Source organism: Mastacembelus armatus, unplaced genomic scaffold, assembly GCF_900324485.2.
Source record: "Mastacembelus armatus unplaced genomic scaffold, fMasArm1.2, whole genome shotgun sequence".
In the NCBI taxonomy this organism is placed as follows: Eukaryota; Metazoa; Chordata; class Actinopteri; order Synbranchiformes; family Mastacembelidae; genus Mastacembelus; species Mastacembelus armatus.
The window spans coordinates 113,736-131,569 of NW_022872881.1; the positions used below are offsets into that span (position 1 = coordinate 113,736).

Genomic DNA, 17,834 nt, shown 5'->3' on the forward strand with positions numbered 1-17,834 from the left:
TTGACATCGTTTTAGTATTAGGTACCAAACATAACACCAGTTTCTACCAGCTGGTAATTTGACCAGCTACAGTACTGAAGTGCTGTTTTTAATCAATGCAGCAATAAAAATCATCCTATAATAAAAATAACAGGCCACAAATAAAACAGATTTACAGACAAACACAACATCCACATCAAAAACTGTTGTAACTGCAACTTTATTTGTACTTTAGAAAAAAAACAGCCAAATTTGACAAAAGTGCAGTACAAGATCAAAACATGAAATAAAAGCCGATAAAAAAAAACGAACTACAAAAGGGATAAAACTAACATAAATATAGACGATAAATAGAAGATAAATAAATGAAATTGCCTCTGAGGCCATTTAAAAAGGTCTAAAAACAGGAGGCCTGTCTAATGTGCAAGGGCAGATCGTCCCACAGTTCAAGGTGCCAGGTTTCCTGCAGGACTCTCCAGGTTCACACCAGCTCAGGTGCTTCCCTGTTCAGTTCCATCATTTCATGTCCATGTTCCACTGGCTCTGCTCTTTGGTCCTCTCTTCCTCTGAGCTGCTTCCAGAAATGCTCTGCAAGAAGAAGAACAGGCTAAAGATGAGTGTTAACTCAGGGTCGAGTCCTGTCCAAAGGGAAACCAAACAAATCTGATGGATGTGTTTTCTCTAAACTTTGCTGTTGTATTGTGAAATATTGGAGCAGTGATTTAAATAAGACAGTTTCAAAGGGACGTTTATGAAACAGTTCAGGCACCTGAGACATGACCAGGAGAGACTACTTTAGGCTTAAATTGGATTTATTCAGCTGCTTCATGTTTCACTTGCACTTGTGTGTTTTATTGTTATTTTAATAACTAACATCTGGCCTGGGGCCAACACTGGGGCCAACACTGGGGCCAACACTGGGGCCAACACGCTTGATCACTGAAAGGCAGAAGTCTGTTACTTACAGATCTGTTTACGTTTCAGGATGATGAAGGTGATGATGATGATGATGCCAAGGACAGCACCAACACCAATGAGACCATAACATCCTCTGGCTGAGAAATGAACCTTTTCATCCTCTGAGAAAACATCAAACATCATGTTGGGAAGAAGGTCAAACTCTCAGTAACGTGACTGTTGATTCTCAGACTCTTACAGTCCGACCAAAGTTTGTCAAAGACACAACATTAATTCAAAACATATTTACCAGGCTGGTTTTCCACTGGAGGTGTTGTCGTACTGTTGTTATCATCCTCTATCCTGTCTGGTGCCTCAGGTTTTACTGTGATCAGATACAAATCTGTTTGAGTATTTTTTCAAAGATGAACATCTTGTTTAGGAACAAAATTCTTCATTATCCTGGAGCTGATTATGTTCGTTTTGATTTATTAACATCTAAAAATATCCTGTACAGTAATAATTCAGCACCAACTCACCAACACTGAGGTCAAAGGTACAGTTGGCCTTCAGTTGTCGGATATGGATCTTGTAGAGTCCACTGTCAGACAGCTGCACTGGGGAGATCTGTAGTTTCACGATTCCTCTTCTCAGGTCTTCATCACTGAGACTTATCCTGCTGCTGTTGTGATCAGGATCAATCTCTCCAGATCGATGGACGAGGAGCACCTCATAGGGGTCGACTTTACTGAACTCCACTGTCTTAGTCTTCAAGTCGACTGAAGGATCCACATGACATTCAGTAACAGCCCTGTCACCTGCTGCAGCCTTGATCGGTGGAGTCGGGCAAATGAGCTGATGCTGTCCTGTGGAAACAATCGATCCATTCAGATGGTTTAAACACCTTTAAAAGACAAAAACCTCATGTGGATGATGTTTTAAAGCTGATCATCTTTCTGCGCTACAAACCCAGTATGAGCAGTAAAATACAGCAGGACATTCTCTTGTCTCCAAAAGTGATTAGAGCTGATCTGTTACTAAAAACTAGAATGATCATAAACTTACCGGTCACAGCGTCTGTAAATGTTACAATCAGCAGAAGAGTCAAAAGTATCATTTCTGTCTGTGTGAGATTTCAGCCTGGTAGCGTCCAGCTCAATGTTCTGTCAGTGATATTTGGATATTGTGCCCTGATGCTGTGACACTAAGCAATCTGACTTCCTGCACACCATATATGGGTTGACGTTACAGGAACATCCTGAGAATTGTGATTAGTGGAGGAGGGTCCAGGGCACTTAGGAAGTATACCCTCAAGTATGCGGTTAGTAAAAAAAAACTGCGAAACTGTGAAAAAAGTATCTGGTCCTACAAGAAAAACTCTTGCAGCACATCCTCTACCTTTGTGGAAACTCCCTTTCCCTTTTCCTTACAGGCTGCTCCAACGCAGGTGTGAGCACAAGTGAACACAACTTTCGTGGACCAACCACAGACGAATTGTGGGCTACAGCAAAACAGGTACGTGCACAGGTAGGGTTCAACCTGTGCATGTACATACACTTAGAAGTGCCTCTTCTTTGGAGGTGTTTTTTTTGGGGGTTTTTTTTGTACTTCAATAAATCAATGCTATTGGTCACCCTGTACGTCTGTCTGCCTGTTTTACAAATATACTTAGCCAATGAAAGGTTTTAAAAACAGCTTGTAACTAAATCTTGCTGTACACTTAGGGTGCCCAGTGTACCCTTAGGGTGCCCAGTATACCCTTAGGGTGCCCAGTATACCCTTAGGGTGCCCAGGGTGCTTAGTATACCCTTAGGGTGCCCAGTGAACCCTTAGGGTGCCCAGTGTACCCTTAAGGTACCTAGTGTACCCTTAGGGTGCTTAGTATACCCTTAGGGTGCCCAGTGTACCCTTGGGGTGTCTAGTGCACCCTTAAGGTACCTAGTGTATCCTTAGGATGCCCAGTGTACCCTTAGGGTGCCCAGTGTACCCATAGGGTGCCCAGTGTACCCTTAAGGTACCTAGTGTATCCTTAAGGTACCTAGTGGATCCTTAAGGTGCCCAGTGTACCCTAGAGTGTCTAGTGTGCATACAGTAGCACTTCATCTTTTATAAAATGAGATTTTGGCCAAACGTATTTTACAACAGGAAACACTGATCGCCCATGTTGTTACAACAAACGTTGTGACCTGTGGATGAAAACATATTTGTGTTATTGAGTCAGTAGATCTTGCAGATATGTCTTATTATATTTGTAATTTATTTCGGCTGTTGATATTGTTCTTTGTAGGAAACTAAACTATGAGCTTTGCATGTTCACTCCACCCATCATTCAGTCAGATGCTTTTCCTCTGCAGAAGTTTCTACAAGTCACCACAGCTTCTTATTTAATAGTGTAATTGTCGAGACAATTTGATAGTCGACAATTTAATAGTCATATGAGACTATCAAATTGTCGACAATTGGATAGTCTCATCTGACTATCCAATTGTCATTGTCGACAATTGGATAGTCTGACAATTGGATAGTCATATGAGACTATCCAATTTGGATAGTCTCATATGACTATCCAATTGTCATTGTCGACAATTGGATAGTCTGACAATTGGATAGTCATATGAGACTATCCTATTGTCATTGTCGACAATTGGATAGTCTGACAATTGGATAGTCATATGAGACTATCAAATTGTCATTGTTGACAATTTGATAGTCTCATATGACTATCCAATTTGGATAGTCTCATCTGACTATCCAATTGTCGACAATGACAATTGGATAGTCAGATGAGACTATCCAAATTGGATAGTCTCATATGACTATCCAATTGTCAGACTATCCAGTTGTCGACAATGACAATTGGATAGTCTCATCTGACTATCCAAATTTGATAGTCAGATGAGACTATCCAATTGTCAACAATGACAATTGGATAGTCTCATCTGACTATCAAATTTGGATAGTCAAATGAGAATACACCGTCATTGTCGACAATTGGATAGTCATATGAGACTATCCAATTTGGATAGTCTCATATGACTATCCAATTGTCATTGTCGACAATTTGATAGTCATATGAGACTATCAAATTGTTCAGATGAGACTAATAGTCAGATGAGACTATAATTCAATGTAAACTATTAATAGTTTAGACACCAAAGGTTTGTTTGGATCAGCTGTGAAAACAAAGATCTAATAGTAATAATGGATCATAAACTCACCCAGGGCAGCATCTGTGAGTGGAAAAATGAGCAGGAGAGAATAAAGTAGGACTCCCATCTCTGTTATCAGCAGCTGATGAACGGACTAGTGGCTCTGACAGGCTGAAGCTTTTCTATGGTCTTATGAATGAGCATAAGTTGGGAAGCTCCTCCCACTTCATGTGCAAAAACAAAAAGTGGGTGGAGCAGTTTTATGACACTGCTGTTCTGCAGTTCAGAGGGCTAATGACTCATGTCAGTCTGGCTGGTGCTCGCTTTTTACTTTCAACATTTTTTTCCTAGTGAAGTTGAATTAACCCTTTAATGTCCCCATTAAGAAACATCATAGGGAATAACAATCAGTTAAAAACAATCAGTTTGTTGTTTCATTTTTAGACCCAGCAGTTTGTTTGTATAGGTCCTGTGTTCAACATGTTTTCAACAAGAATGTGCTCAACTAAACATGTGTGCTTACCAACATTGTTTTCATGGTTCAGTCTAGGCAGTGAGCCAGCTGTGATTGAAACAGGCCAATACTGCTCTGGCTGTGCTGACATGTCTGTGTACAGTGTTTCACATACTGCAACATCATGGGGACATGTGGAAAACTGCATGAAAAAAATACTGTGATATGTTTCATACATGGTTAGAAACGTGCCAAGCATTAGAAACCATCTAAAAATATTTATTTTCCTTCTGAGTGCTGGTATTTTCACACACACACACACACACACACACACAAGGAATTTGTTTAGGTAAGGGGGGGGGGGACTCCAGTGCAAACAGACATAAATACAAATGCTACAAAGGATCAAACGGTGAACATAAATGCTACAGAAAACTAAAGAGAAAAATGTACAGATAATAAAAAGTAAACAAATTACAGATAACGTTATGACCCAAACAAGTCCAGTGAGCTTACAAAAGGTGCAACCTGAAGACAGAATGTAAGGGGAACTAATTGGTGTGCAAAGAGCAAACAGGTGCCAGTGTCATAGTGCAGGTGGTAGGAGGGAATGGTGGAGAGCTACGAGTTTAGGAGTTGGACGGCCTGAGGGAAGAAGCCTCCTTTGTGCCGGGCTGTCTTGATGTTTGGAGCTCTGAAGCTCCGGCCAGAGGGTAAGAGCTGGAAGAGGTGGTGGCTCGGGTGGGTGGCGTCCAGACTGATCCTCTGAGCTCTTTTTCTCACTCTGGAGGTGAACAGGTCTTGGAGGGTGGGCAGGGGAACACCGATGATGTAACTTATATCTCCTAACATGAATCAGTTTTATTAGACTTTAGTTCCAAACCTGTAATGTGGTGTTAGGGTTGTTATGACGACCACAGAAACTTGAATGAAACTTTAATAGACTTAAATATATATATGTTATATAGAATACAAGCACTGACACATTACATTCAGCAGTCAACACTGTATGTTTCATGTTTGCTGCTGCTGGTGGGCAGGTCCACAAACAAACAAACAAACAAACCCTGAGTTCTCCTCCTTTCATCCATCACACCTTCAGAAATGACTGTTCACATCTGGAGTCCCTGAATTGGAAGGTGATGCTTAAACACTGGCACATATAGAGGAAGGGTCAACAGTGACCTTTGACCCCTGAGTGTGACACAGATCACAGGATGCTGTGATTGGTCGGTCCATTTCCTGCACCGTCCACTGTCTGACAGCTGTGCTGAGAACATCTGCAGCTCCATATTTCCCACACTCAGGTCTTCACGGCTGAGCCTCGTCCTGTTTCTGTACTGCTCCAGCTGATCAATGTCATTGATCATCCTGCTTCGATAAGAGAAGACCACCTTGCTGTCGTTAACCCTCGTCCAGTCCACTGTGCGGTCAGACTGGTCGAGTCCAGGATCCAGGAGACACGGGAGACGCACATCTTCACCTATTTCTGCTTCGATTGGCTCATTTGGACAAATGACCCGAGCTGCTTCTGGGGAAACAACATTTAGACAACTCATACAAACTGTGTCATATTCAATCAGAGACGACTTAACTAGATGTTTTAAGGCTCTGGGACACTGAGCCAAGTTATTGGTCTGTGTTCAACCAACTGACTGAAGTTTCAACAAGAGCAGCAGCAGAAATAACTCATTTGACTGGTGAGTGTCCTGGTTTACAGCGCCTCTAGTGGCCACAGGCAGTCATTGCATTTGACTAAAGTCAACTGGTGTCAGAGTACACACACACACACACACACACACACACACACACACCATGTGCCCATCTACAGTAAAAACAATCACCACAGTAGGACCTAATACCTTGGTCAGACTTGTCTACATGTTTATACATTGTGAAAGTGTTTTCTCTAGACTATAACGTTACTGATGTTATTGACATGGACTACACAGGAAATAGACTCAGTCTAATGATGATAGAAAGATTTTCTGCTGCAGACACTTCACCACTTTAAAAACCTCCAGTTTCCTTCTAACCAAAATCCAGTATCTTGTTCCTGATTGAGTTTTTCTGCTCAGACTCCATTTATTTCACTCATGTGGATGATGTTTTAAAGCTGATTATTTTTCTGCACTACAAACCCAGTATGAGCAGTAAAATACAGCAGGACATTCTCTGGTCTCCAAAAGTGATTAGAGCTGATCTGTTACTAAAAACTAGAATGATCATAAACTTACCGGTCACAGCGTTTGTAAATGTTAAATTCAGCAGAAGAGTCAACATCATGTCTGTTCCTGTGTCTGTCAGTGAAAAGCCCGTGGGCTCTTTTATACAGTCAGTGGAGTCACAGTACATGGTGATCCAGCCCACATGATGATCCAGCCCACCAGGTAAAAAAATTCGGTTTAGGGCACAAGTCCAGCCCACATGATGATCCAGCCCACATGATGATCCAGCCCACATGATGATCCCGCCCACATGATGATCCACACGGTGACAATCTCCGCACAAGGCACAAATCCAGTCCACACGGTGACAGATCCCGGGTCAGGTCAGATAAAGTCCCCACAGTAGGACCTAATGCTACTCTCACACTTCCTATGTGTTTCTACGTTTCTATGTCTATGTATCTCTGGACTATAACGTTAATGATGTGGGCTACACAGGAACTATAAGTTTTAAAGCTGATCATCTTTCTGCGCTACAAACCCAGTATGAGCAGTAAAATACAGCAGGACATTCTCTGGTCTCCAAAAGTGATTAAAACTAGAATGATCATAAACTTACCGGTCACAGCGTCTGTAAATGTTAAAATCAGCAGAAGAGTCAACATCATGTCTGTGTCTGTGTCTGTCTGTGTCTGTGTCTGTCTGTGTCTGTGTGAGCTGCTCCTGTGTCTGTCGGTGAAAAGCCTTTTATACGTGACGTCACAATACATAGAGGCGGGGTCACAGTGAAGGTGGGGCATGTGAAACTGCTCAGTTGCTTTGACATAACAGTTTCTTCTTTTATCATACTGTAAAACATGACCACCAAGTGTTTAACAAACCTGAATGAAATCACAAACACGGCAACATGATCCCTGAAGTGCCATCACACGGGGACATGACAATCTGGAACATGCTCCCATTCCTGAAGTGATCAGCACCTCCTTGCTGCTATAGCCTTAACAGCTGGAACAGCTCAATCATGCTCTTCCTCATCTGTGAAGAGGGGCCCCCAGAGGCCAGAGCTTGTAAACAGGGGCCCAGACAGTAACTTCCATACAAATCACAAGTGTGAAATCTAATCTAAAATACCCTACCTTACTCTACCCTAAACTACAAAATAAAAGCAGGCCACTCTCTTTGACAAAGGCGATGATACTGTCTAACATGTAGAGACTGAAAATGTGTTTCTGCCTCAGATATAAAATCAAGAATCAGCTTTGATCATGAACTTACCGGTTGCAGAGTTTGCGAGAGGAAAGGAAGAATGACCAAAGAAGTCCAAAGTCCCATCACCGACTGTAGAAAAGGAGCCAGACTTTTAGTGTGAAACTCAAACTCCCTGCACTTGCTGTTTATCTGTCTGGTACGAGGAGTTTGTAGTGTAGTGCAACACACACACACACACGCTGAAAAACGTGATGTAGGCTGTCAACATCTGGCTCGTCCCTCACGTCAGGCTGCTTTACGTTTACTTTCAACAGCTTTTTAACTAAAAAATGTAGAATGAAAACCCCAGTGATGATGTTGTGTCTCCCCTGTCAGATGTTTTATTGTTGATCTGGTTTATGTTAGTGTTGACTTCTCATGTCATTTATTTCATTTATTAATTCATTGATCAGCCATAACATCTTGACCACTGACAGATAATGTGAATAACACTGATCATCTTCTTACTGTGGCACCTGCCAGAGTGTTGGGCACATTGAGCAGCAGGTGAACATTAAGTCCTCAAGGTCGATGTGTTGGATACAGGAAAAACAGCCAAGTGTAAGGATGTGAGCGGCTCTGACAGAGGCCAAAGTGTGGTGGCTAGATGACTGGGTCAGATGACTGGGTCAGACCACCTCCCAAACTACAGGTCTTGTCGGCTGTTCCTGATCTGCAGTGGTTCACTGTTTAAGGTGCGAGAGCTGAATCAGCTAAGTAGAACCATGTGAACCTGCACTGATTACATCCAGATCAACTTTAAGGAGTATCACTAATAAATTAGCCAGTGAACCGTGTTAGTAACTGGGATAAAAGAGGAAAGACAAGAAATTATAATTCACATGATCAGAACACGTTACAGACATGTCTGAATGTTTCCTCCACACTGTGACTCACTGTGTTTTACTGTCGGCCTCATGGTGTCTATCGGGGATGGGGATTTCTAACTAAAATGCTATTTGATATTTGTTGGTCAGTGCGTGTCATCAGAGCAGATTCACTTCTCCTTAGCATTGACTTTAAACCCAGTTCTTCTAAAAGACTTTGCCTCATTGGATGTTGGGAACTAATTGAAAAATACTCAAAGACTGACTCTGCACTTCCATCATCAATCTTACTACTTCAGCTGACAGAGACAGACTGAATCCTGTTAGTTTGGCTTCATCTTTATTATGTATTACAAAAACCTTCACTATAATTTAACACTGTCTTGTGTGGAGTTGTAAGGGCCAACACCGGGGCTGGGTTGGGCTGGGATCAGTCTTTAATGGTATAAATAGAAGTGGGTGAAGTCACCCATAGTGTTCCACACCTGGTTGAAAGGAGGCACCTGATTGGTTAATAGCTTGTGTGACAGAGCAAATATTGACGTAAAAAATTAGGAATATTAAAGAGCGTAGTCAAACAACAATTTAGACGACAAAGCCACAATGATTACTGTGGCAACAATAGTGACTGTGACAACTGGCACTGATTTTTCAATGGAAGTAGGAGCCAGGGCTTGTTGGAGTCAGCAGCTACTTCCTATATGACCTCAAACCTGAAGCAGGCTTGCTATGTCCACTCCTTCTACAGTCACTGGTCATTGTCCAGGGCTGCTTTTCAGCCCCAGACTGTCCCTGTCAGACAAAGCTGTTTTCAGAACCAGAATCAGAACCAGAAACAGGTTTATTGCCAAATAAGTGAGGGGTTCACATTATGAGGAATTTGTTTTGGTGAGATGGTGCAAACACAGAGCATAGGCATGACGAGTTACATGTAACATATAATAAGTGTCCAAAATAAGCAGCATGGATAAAATAAAATAAGTATGGTGCAGTGAAATAAAAAATACTGTGTGTATATTTTTCTTATTTACAAGGTGAATTTACAGAAAGAGCAACACCGGCTGAGCTCAGCCAATCACAGCGCATACTGATGGAAGTGACGCATGCTCTCCACCTATCACAGTCAAGAGCCAGGCCTAATTTCTGCTTCCTCGTTTCAAGAGGAGCCTTTGACCGACCTCCGTGAAGGTGGCCCCCCACCCGACGCAAAACTTCGCAAAAATAGTCTCAAACGTTTGTAAAAATCTTCGTTTGGACAAAGAAAATTCAAAACTGGAAAAACTGGAAAAATATATTCACTGTGTGATTCATTAATAGATTTGTATAATCAAAACAGCACCACTCAAACACAAAGCATTTCTAAGGATCGCCCTGTTATGTAATCTACATGACCTTAGCCTTATGACCTATAGCCTGACTCACCCTATTATGTCGAATATTATCCATGTGCTTATGAATAATGTCCTAACCATTATGGCAGAGGAATGTGCTCTGACTGCTCCAGCTCAAGCAGAAAAATGTTATTTGAAATTGCTGGGAGCTACAAGTATTGTGTGTATGTACAAGCTGTCAATCATATAATAATATCGCCTGCAGATTTTTTCAAATGTTTACCACCCTCAGTGGTTTGAGGTGGTCAGATTTTAGAATTGACCATTTCAGTGGTAATTTAAATATTTAACTGACATAATGCCAACAAAGCAAAAGCTCAATAGTAGTAATATACTTATAAAATATACTTAGTAGTAATATACTTTAAAAAGTACTTACTGTGACTGGCTGCCATTTTTAACATCACAGCCCATCAATATACACCCAAGAAATACACTTTCCAATCACATCACTTAATCGTCCCAACCACATCCTAATAGAGCCCAGCATTGGTCCAACAGTTGGACATGACCAAATGTCATTTCAAAAGACCTCCGTGAAGTTGGTCCCCCACCCAACGCAGAACTTTGCAAAAATAGTCTCAATCGTTTGTAGAAATTTTCGTTTGTGCTGCTTCGGTTTTTCTAATGTTAGACATTATATTTTAGGTGATGACGTCATCAGCCCCCCCACATGCTCCAAACTCACCCGAAATAGTCTCAATCGTTTGGTTTTCCTTAACAATACAGTTGAAGTAACAAGGTAAGATCCAAACGGATCCTAACTTAGTTAAGTTACCGATCGACTGTGTGTTTCCAACTTATACCAGACACAGCGGCTCACAGGAAGTGTGGACTGTAACACCAACTCCAAGGTAAATGTTTTTACTTGCTGCTGTATATCATTATGTTCAATATGTACAATAGTATGTCATACAATATGTCTGCTGTATCTCTGTGCTTATACATACATAAGCTTTGTATGTGTTTTATATGCATGTATGTAGAAATGCACCTCATGACTCAATGAATTAAGCCAAAATTATTTTACTTGTGAAACTGAATTAAAGTGAACTAACATCTTAACATCCATTAACACAAATAATGGACCTTTAAAAACCTAAACACTTAAAAACACTGACAGGCCATGACTGTCTTCAAACCAAAACTGCCACACAGAATAACAGACTTAAGTGCAAACTCCATCAAGCCTGACTTCCTGAAGAGCAGAAACAGCTTCTCCAAACAGGAGAAGGAAAACAAGGGTGTGTGGCATACAGCAAAATACTTGAGATTAAATTTAAACAGTGCAATCAATCCTTGGTGTATAACACTGCATGTGGGCAGATTTTGTTTTTTTCTGACACTCCTGTCACTCCACTTCTCAGGTCATCATACATCTCCCAGACTCATGGAGACCTCCTGCAGTAGGCTACATAAGGTCCAAGACTAGCCTGGGTTAAGCCTCCTTTGAAAGCGATGACTGCCCTTAAAGTAAGTCTCTCTCCCTGGAGCATCAGATTGGGGGGAAATTCACTCTGGAAATTCTACGGAATTACTTCCCAGGTCAGTGTCAATCCACAGAAGTTCTCCCAGACTGTAACTGTGAGACACTTTCCCTGCACAGAGCTCTTCTCCTGATGTAGAGTCTGTCTTGAATGCAGAGGGACACTGTGATGGACTTTGGACTGGCCTGAGGCAGGGGGACTCCAGAAGGTTAAGGCCTTCTTCCACTGCGGTCTGAAGATGAGCAATGCCAGAATCCTGTAGTACAGCAACAGAAGTACAAACAAATGGTATTTCCCTTGTTGCTTGTGTGCTGAGACTGCAGTACTGTGAGGAGCACTGCTTTGTGAAGTGAACACATGAATGTTGTGGCATTGATGTTTCAATGATAGTGGAGGTGAAAGCACAACATAAGCACTGACAGTCTTTCCCCTCACAGATGGATCTGCATGGAGCCACTCAGGACAAGGAGAGACATAGGAATTCCTCTTTCTCTTTTTGGGTGGAAGAGCTAGGCCTCTCCAGTTTTCAACAGAGTCGTCCTCTGTTGGATGGATGTTTGTGACAATGTCAGACTTCCCAGAACAGGAAGGATCCATTCCTGGTTTTACATCTACACTGCAAGTTATGGCTGATAGTTGATTGGCTTCTTTGACAATCACTGTTGCAACAGCTGCATCTTCTTCACCCTCCTCTTGACTTTTTTGTTTTGCATAACAAATGTGCATGTTGCCTTCAATGAAGGACAGATGTCGAGCAATGAATCGATCCACCCGAATCGGCAAGTTTTCATGCTTGAAAAGATCACGTTTGATGTTTTTGAACTCTGCTTCAACATTGGCTGAACTTGCGATGACGTTGGTGCTTTGGAAGTGAGGGATCATTACCCCTGTCCAGAGTGGTAAGTAGCTTGCAAGCCAGATTACATTGGGAATGATCTCAGGGAGGAAGTGCATATTATCACGATCTCCATTAGCCACAGCAAGTGACCTGCTTTCTTCATATTTCTGTCTGTTTGGTCGCCCACCCACTGCGTTTGATCTGCTTTTTCCAGTTCCTCCCCCTCTACATCTGGAATGACGACACACTCTTGTGCAATTCAGGCTTTCAGGTATTTCTTGCACCTTTCTGATATGAGGGGGACTCCAGAGCTGTCATTGCCCTCTGCTTCACTGAGAGCCACAGTGGTAATGCTGCGTAGTAGCTCTTTAGCATCCATGCGTCCATGGACTGTGACTTAAGAAGCTGTGCCATTGATCTCACAAAGAAATCTTTAATGCGATGTGTTTTTTTCTTCAAGCAGTCCCACTGGCAGATCATCTTGATGCAGTGTGCAACATCAGCCCGGACAAAACAAGGTGGCACTTTTGCAGACTTACCAAGTAAGACGCCACAGCACACATTGATGTAGGTCTTCAGATCAGGATGAGGAGTAAAAGCCTTGACCAAAGCTCCGAGCAAACCTCTTTTGGAGTTGGTGCACCTGCACGTATCCATTCTGTCAGCCAGTGTGTTATTGCATTAACATCATGTCTCTCTGACAACATTTGCACGACTGGGACACTTGAGCTCACATTACCTGTCAGAACGCCCTGATATAAGAAGACATGGCCAGACATCCCGTTTGGTCTCTGTAGTTTCCTCACTACTGAGCCAGTTGCATCAGAACTCACAGTGGCGTTAGTAGAAGTCTTTGATTATGACTTGTGTTTGACTCCAATAGTGACAGAAAGACTTGTCCAGTCCAGTGTCTTTAATGCTACCACTGTGAGGTGGGCTGTACTATAACATCTGCAGTGACAAAATAGGATCCTTGTCACCTAGTTCTAAGGCATTTCTCTCTGGCTTTGCTTTGTGCAGGGTGGCCAAAATATGGTAGATGGCTTGGCTCAGGATCTCCAAAATCCATCAGCTTTGTTGCCTCCGATGCCCTCCACACATGGGGTTCCATTCTACCCCCACACAGTTCTTTGGATATCTGTTCACACAGGTTACCAGACATCGGACGCTTGGAACAGCCAGTGTGCAGGGAGTCATCTGTGTTTTTCATGAAGCACGTTAACAACATTGGGCTGTTCATTTCAGACTCTGTCACATTTAATGTGAATGTGGCCATGACACTCCTTACACTTGGAATCCCTGTTGACTGCTGGTTTCTTGGGCATCTGGCATAAGCAAAACATAATTACTCACTTAAATAATCCTGACTCCAAAAATGTCATGTATAGTATAAACCTGTATTACTGTATTATCCCTAATATAAGGACAATATGGTAATAATATGTTATATCTTATATTACTGACAATAGAGTAATGTTGATCCCTAAATGCACAACATATTCTAAAACTAACAGGAGTCATATGTACAACTGTAATTAGCATTTAATTGCTAGTGATATAAGTGATACAAGTATTAGCAATGTGTTTTTTGTTCAGTAAACATTGGAAATCTTAGCTCACTTGAATTCTGTACCGTTGTTCTTGAAGTTACCCTTACAAAAATTAACCTTTGTTTTAGTATCGTAACAGTAGTAACCAAGTATCATAACTTTTATTATTTGGCATATTCATTACCGTTTGTACAACAGTTTTACTACAAAAACCATGGCTAACTTATGATCACCATGGTTTAAACTGACACTGTTAAAACATTGTACTTACATTGGCCAGAAATTTGAGTTTATAACTTTATCAACTTTTCCTCTACTAACTTGATTTTCACAACAGCATCTTGAAGAGTTCATAGACGTTATCCAAGACCAAACATCATGTTTGAGCCTCCCCCATCACTTCACCCCCTGCAGGAGATTTTCTGACATTTTCTGCAGCATCTTCTGGGGCTTCATCCTCTTTCTTAAAAACCACTTTCCACAGGTTTCTGGTCCCCTCTTATCCTCCGATCTTCCTCCAGATCTCTGTGGAAACACAGCAACAGTTTGTGAGCCACCTGATTCAAACTATTTAAGAAAGCTGGTGTAATAAAGGGAAACACAGCCAGACAATACAGTGGATTTTATAATGTCCATATTAACGATAGATTCTGATATAAATGTTGATGAATTAAAGCAAATGAAAGCAAAACAAACTGATGTTCAGTGTAAAGAGCTCTGTGCTGCATTAGTGTGTATTACATGATACCAAACTATCTGCTTTAATAAAAACCTCATTGTTTTCAAGTCTTAGGAAGTTTAAGTTGCATTAAGCAGTTTGATACTCAACTCTTCCTGCGTTTCACCAGGACAAGAATAAGACCAGCAAGGCCAATGGCACTGAGGATCCCGATGTTTATCAAAGACACTACAGGGAATTTTGTGGCTGATCTCCCACGTCTTCAGATCTTTTTTCGCTCAGCGTCCTGATTGGTGGTTGAAGCAGAGGGGGCGGGGCTATATACGTCGTCATGCTGAGGTTCCGTTAATGTTCGGTTCTAAACCAGGAAGTACGCGGTTAGCTAATAAAAATAAAGGTTAGCTCTGCATGCTAACACCTGCCTAGCTAACGTTAGCTCGGCATGCTAACACCTGCCTAGCTAACATTAGGTCTGCATGCTAACATTAGCTTGGCATGCTAACACCTGCCGAGCTAACATTAGGTCTGCATGCTAACATTAGCTCGGCATGCTAATACCTACCTAGCTAACATTAGCTCTGCATGCTAACACCTGCCGAGCTAACATTAGTGCTGCATGCTAACATTAGCTCGGCATGCTAACACCTGCCGAGCTAACATTAGGTCTGCATGCTAACATTAGCTCGGCATGCTAACACCTGCCGAGCTAACATTAGGTCTGCATGCTAACATTAGCTCGGCATGCTAATACCTGCCTAGCTAACATTAGCTCTGCATGCTAACACCTACCTAGCTAACATTAGCTCGGCATGCTAACACATGCCTATCTAACGTTAGCTCTGCATGCTAACACCTGCCTAGCTAACGTTAGCTCTGCATGCTAATACCTGCCTAGCTAACATTAGCTCGCCATGCTAACACATGCCTAGCTAACATTAGCGTGACATGCTAACATATGCCTAGCTAACGTTAGCTCGGCATGCTAACACCTGCCGAGCTAACGTCAGCTTAGCGTTAGTCCTTCAGGACATGTTGACTTGAGTCCATCTGGCCGAGCTAACATTAGCTCTGCATGCTAACATTAGCTCTGCATGCTAACATTAGCTCGGCATGCTAACACCTGCCGAGCTACCATTAGGTCTGCATGCTAACATTAGCTCGGCATGCTAACACCTGCCGAGCTAACATTAGGTCTGCATGCTAACATTAGCTCGGCATGCTAACACCTACCTAGCTAACGTTAGCTCTGCATGCTAATACCTGCCTAGCTAACATTAGCTCAGCATGCTAACACATGCCTAGCTGACATTAGCTCGACATGCTAACACATGCCTAGCTAACGTTAGCTCTGCATGCTAACACCTGCCTAGCTAACGTTAGCTCTGCATGCTAATACCTGCCTAGCTAACATTAGCTCGCCATGCTAACACATGCCTAGCTAACATTAGCGTGACATGCTAACATATGCCTAGCTAACGTTAGCTCGGCATGCTAACACCTGCCGAGCTAACGTCAGCTTAGCGTTAGTCCTTCAGGACATGTTGACTTGAGTCCATCTGGTTTCCTGTGCCGAACATGAGGACTAGGGGTCCGGGGATTTTCCAAGTCCCTGAAATGGGTTTTGCTTGTATGTCACTGCACCGTGTTTTTGTGTTTTAATTTCCACAATGATCACGTGACACTACACAGTAAGCTCATTTGTTCAGAGTGGAAACACAATTCTAAAAGACACATGTGGAACCAGAACCAGCTGCATGATTGGATCCACCTGAGGAAAGTGACAGAGGCAGCACCAGGACTGTGGAATGAGCTGCCCTTCACATTAGACAGGCCTCCTCCTGATCTATTTTTAAATGTCTTCATGAAACTCCCCTGTCCTCAGTGACCTTTGACAGTCTGAGATGTTGATATTTAGATTTGACCTGTTTTGTGTTTTTAAAAGGGCTCAACAAATAAAGTTGCAGTTGTGTGTTTTACTGTCATTTAGCTGAAGCAGTTATTAAATAACTAAATACTGAGATCATCAAAATAATGACAGACTGGGACATGAAGGGACAACAGAGTTTATTGTATATAACAAAGCACATTGAACAACAGAAAGAAGAGAAAGAAGAAAAACCCAAAGTTAAATAAAATTTGTTTCAGAAAACAAGGTGAAAATAAATAGATGAAGCAGCTGGAAACAAATTGAAAGTGCTTTAAGGAACAGAAGCTGAATATTCAAATCAGTTTCAACACTTGGTCTTGGAATCTGGTGTTAAAGTCATGACAGTTAAACAACATGAGTCTCAACATTACACCACAAATGTTTCAAAGCTACAGTCAAATTCAACACCTGAACAGATTTTTCTCTTTGGTTCCAGTCGAGCTTCATGTTGTGACTTGTAGTGTTTCCTGATAATGCTTCAGCCTCACACTACATTTGTCTTGTGCAAATTTCTTTTAGGTTGTAAGAGTTGCTAATTCTCAAGAAGACAAGAACCAACTGGAGAAATAGGTGGACTCATCTTGAAAAGACCCCAAATGTCATGACCCCTTCAGGTCCTGCAGGTGGCTTCCTGACACAGATCCAACCAGCCAGTGGAGTGAGAATAAAACCAGGGAAATGTGCTGATATTTGCTCGTCTCAGTTAAAAGACGTACAAGCTGCAGTGGAGAAATAGAAGAGTCTGGTTCTGGGTCTTATGAGTCTGAAAACTGTTTAACAGGCTGAAAGTGCAATAAATAAATACAAAATAATTACATAAATACATTTATCCTTCATAAAATTCTTGATGAAATCCACCTGACAAAGACCTGATGTCATCGGTTCATTAAAATACAGTCCAGCTTTTTTTTTTTTTTTTTTTTTGGTCCAGTAAAGTCTTTGGCATCTCTAACATCTGGTTTTATTCTCACTCCTCCACCTCGACTCCTCCCAGGGTGTTTCCTGCAGGACTCTCCAGGTTCACTCCAGCTCAGGTGCTTCCCCGTTCAGCGTCTTCATTTCATGTTCTTCTTCCACTGGCTCTGCTCTTTGGTCCTCTCTTCCTCTGAGCTGCTTCCAGAAATGCTCTGCAAGAAGAAGAACAGGCTGAAGATGAGTGTTAACTCAGGGTCGAGTCCTGTCCAAAGGGAAACCAAACAAATCTGATGGATGTGTTTTCTCTAAACTTTGCTGTTGTATT

At 42.0% G+C, this 17,834-nt stretch overlaps 1 long non-coding RNA gene across 1 annotated transcript; it reads right to left on the reverse strand.

Annotated features, from left to right (window-relative positions):
• Positions 1–970: 970 nt before the first annotated feature.
• Positions 971–1,555, reverse strand: LOC113132369 (uncharacterized). Its single transcript, XR_003295890.1, has 3 exons — positions 1,416–1,555; positions 1,187–1,261; positions 971–1,058 (listed from the first exon to the last, which is right to left on the reverse strand). It is a non-coding gene; the product is annotated as an uncharacterized LOC113132369 (long non-coding RNA).
• Positions 1,556–17,834: the final 16,279 nt, after the last annotated feature.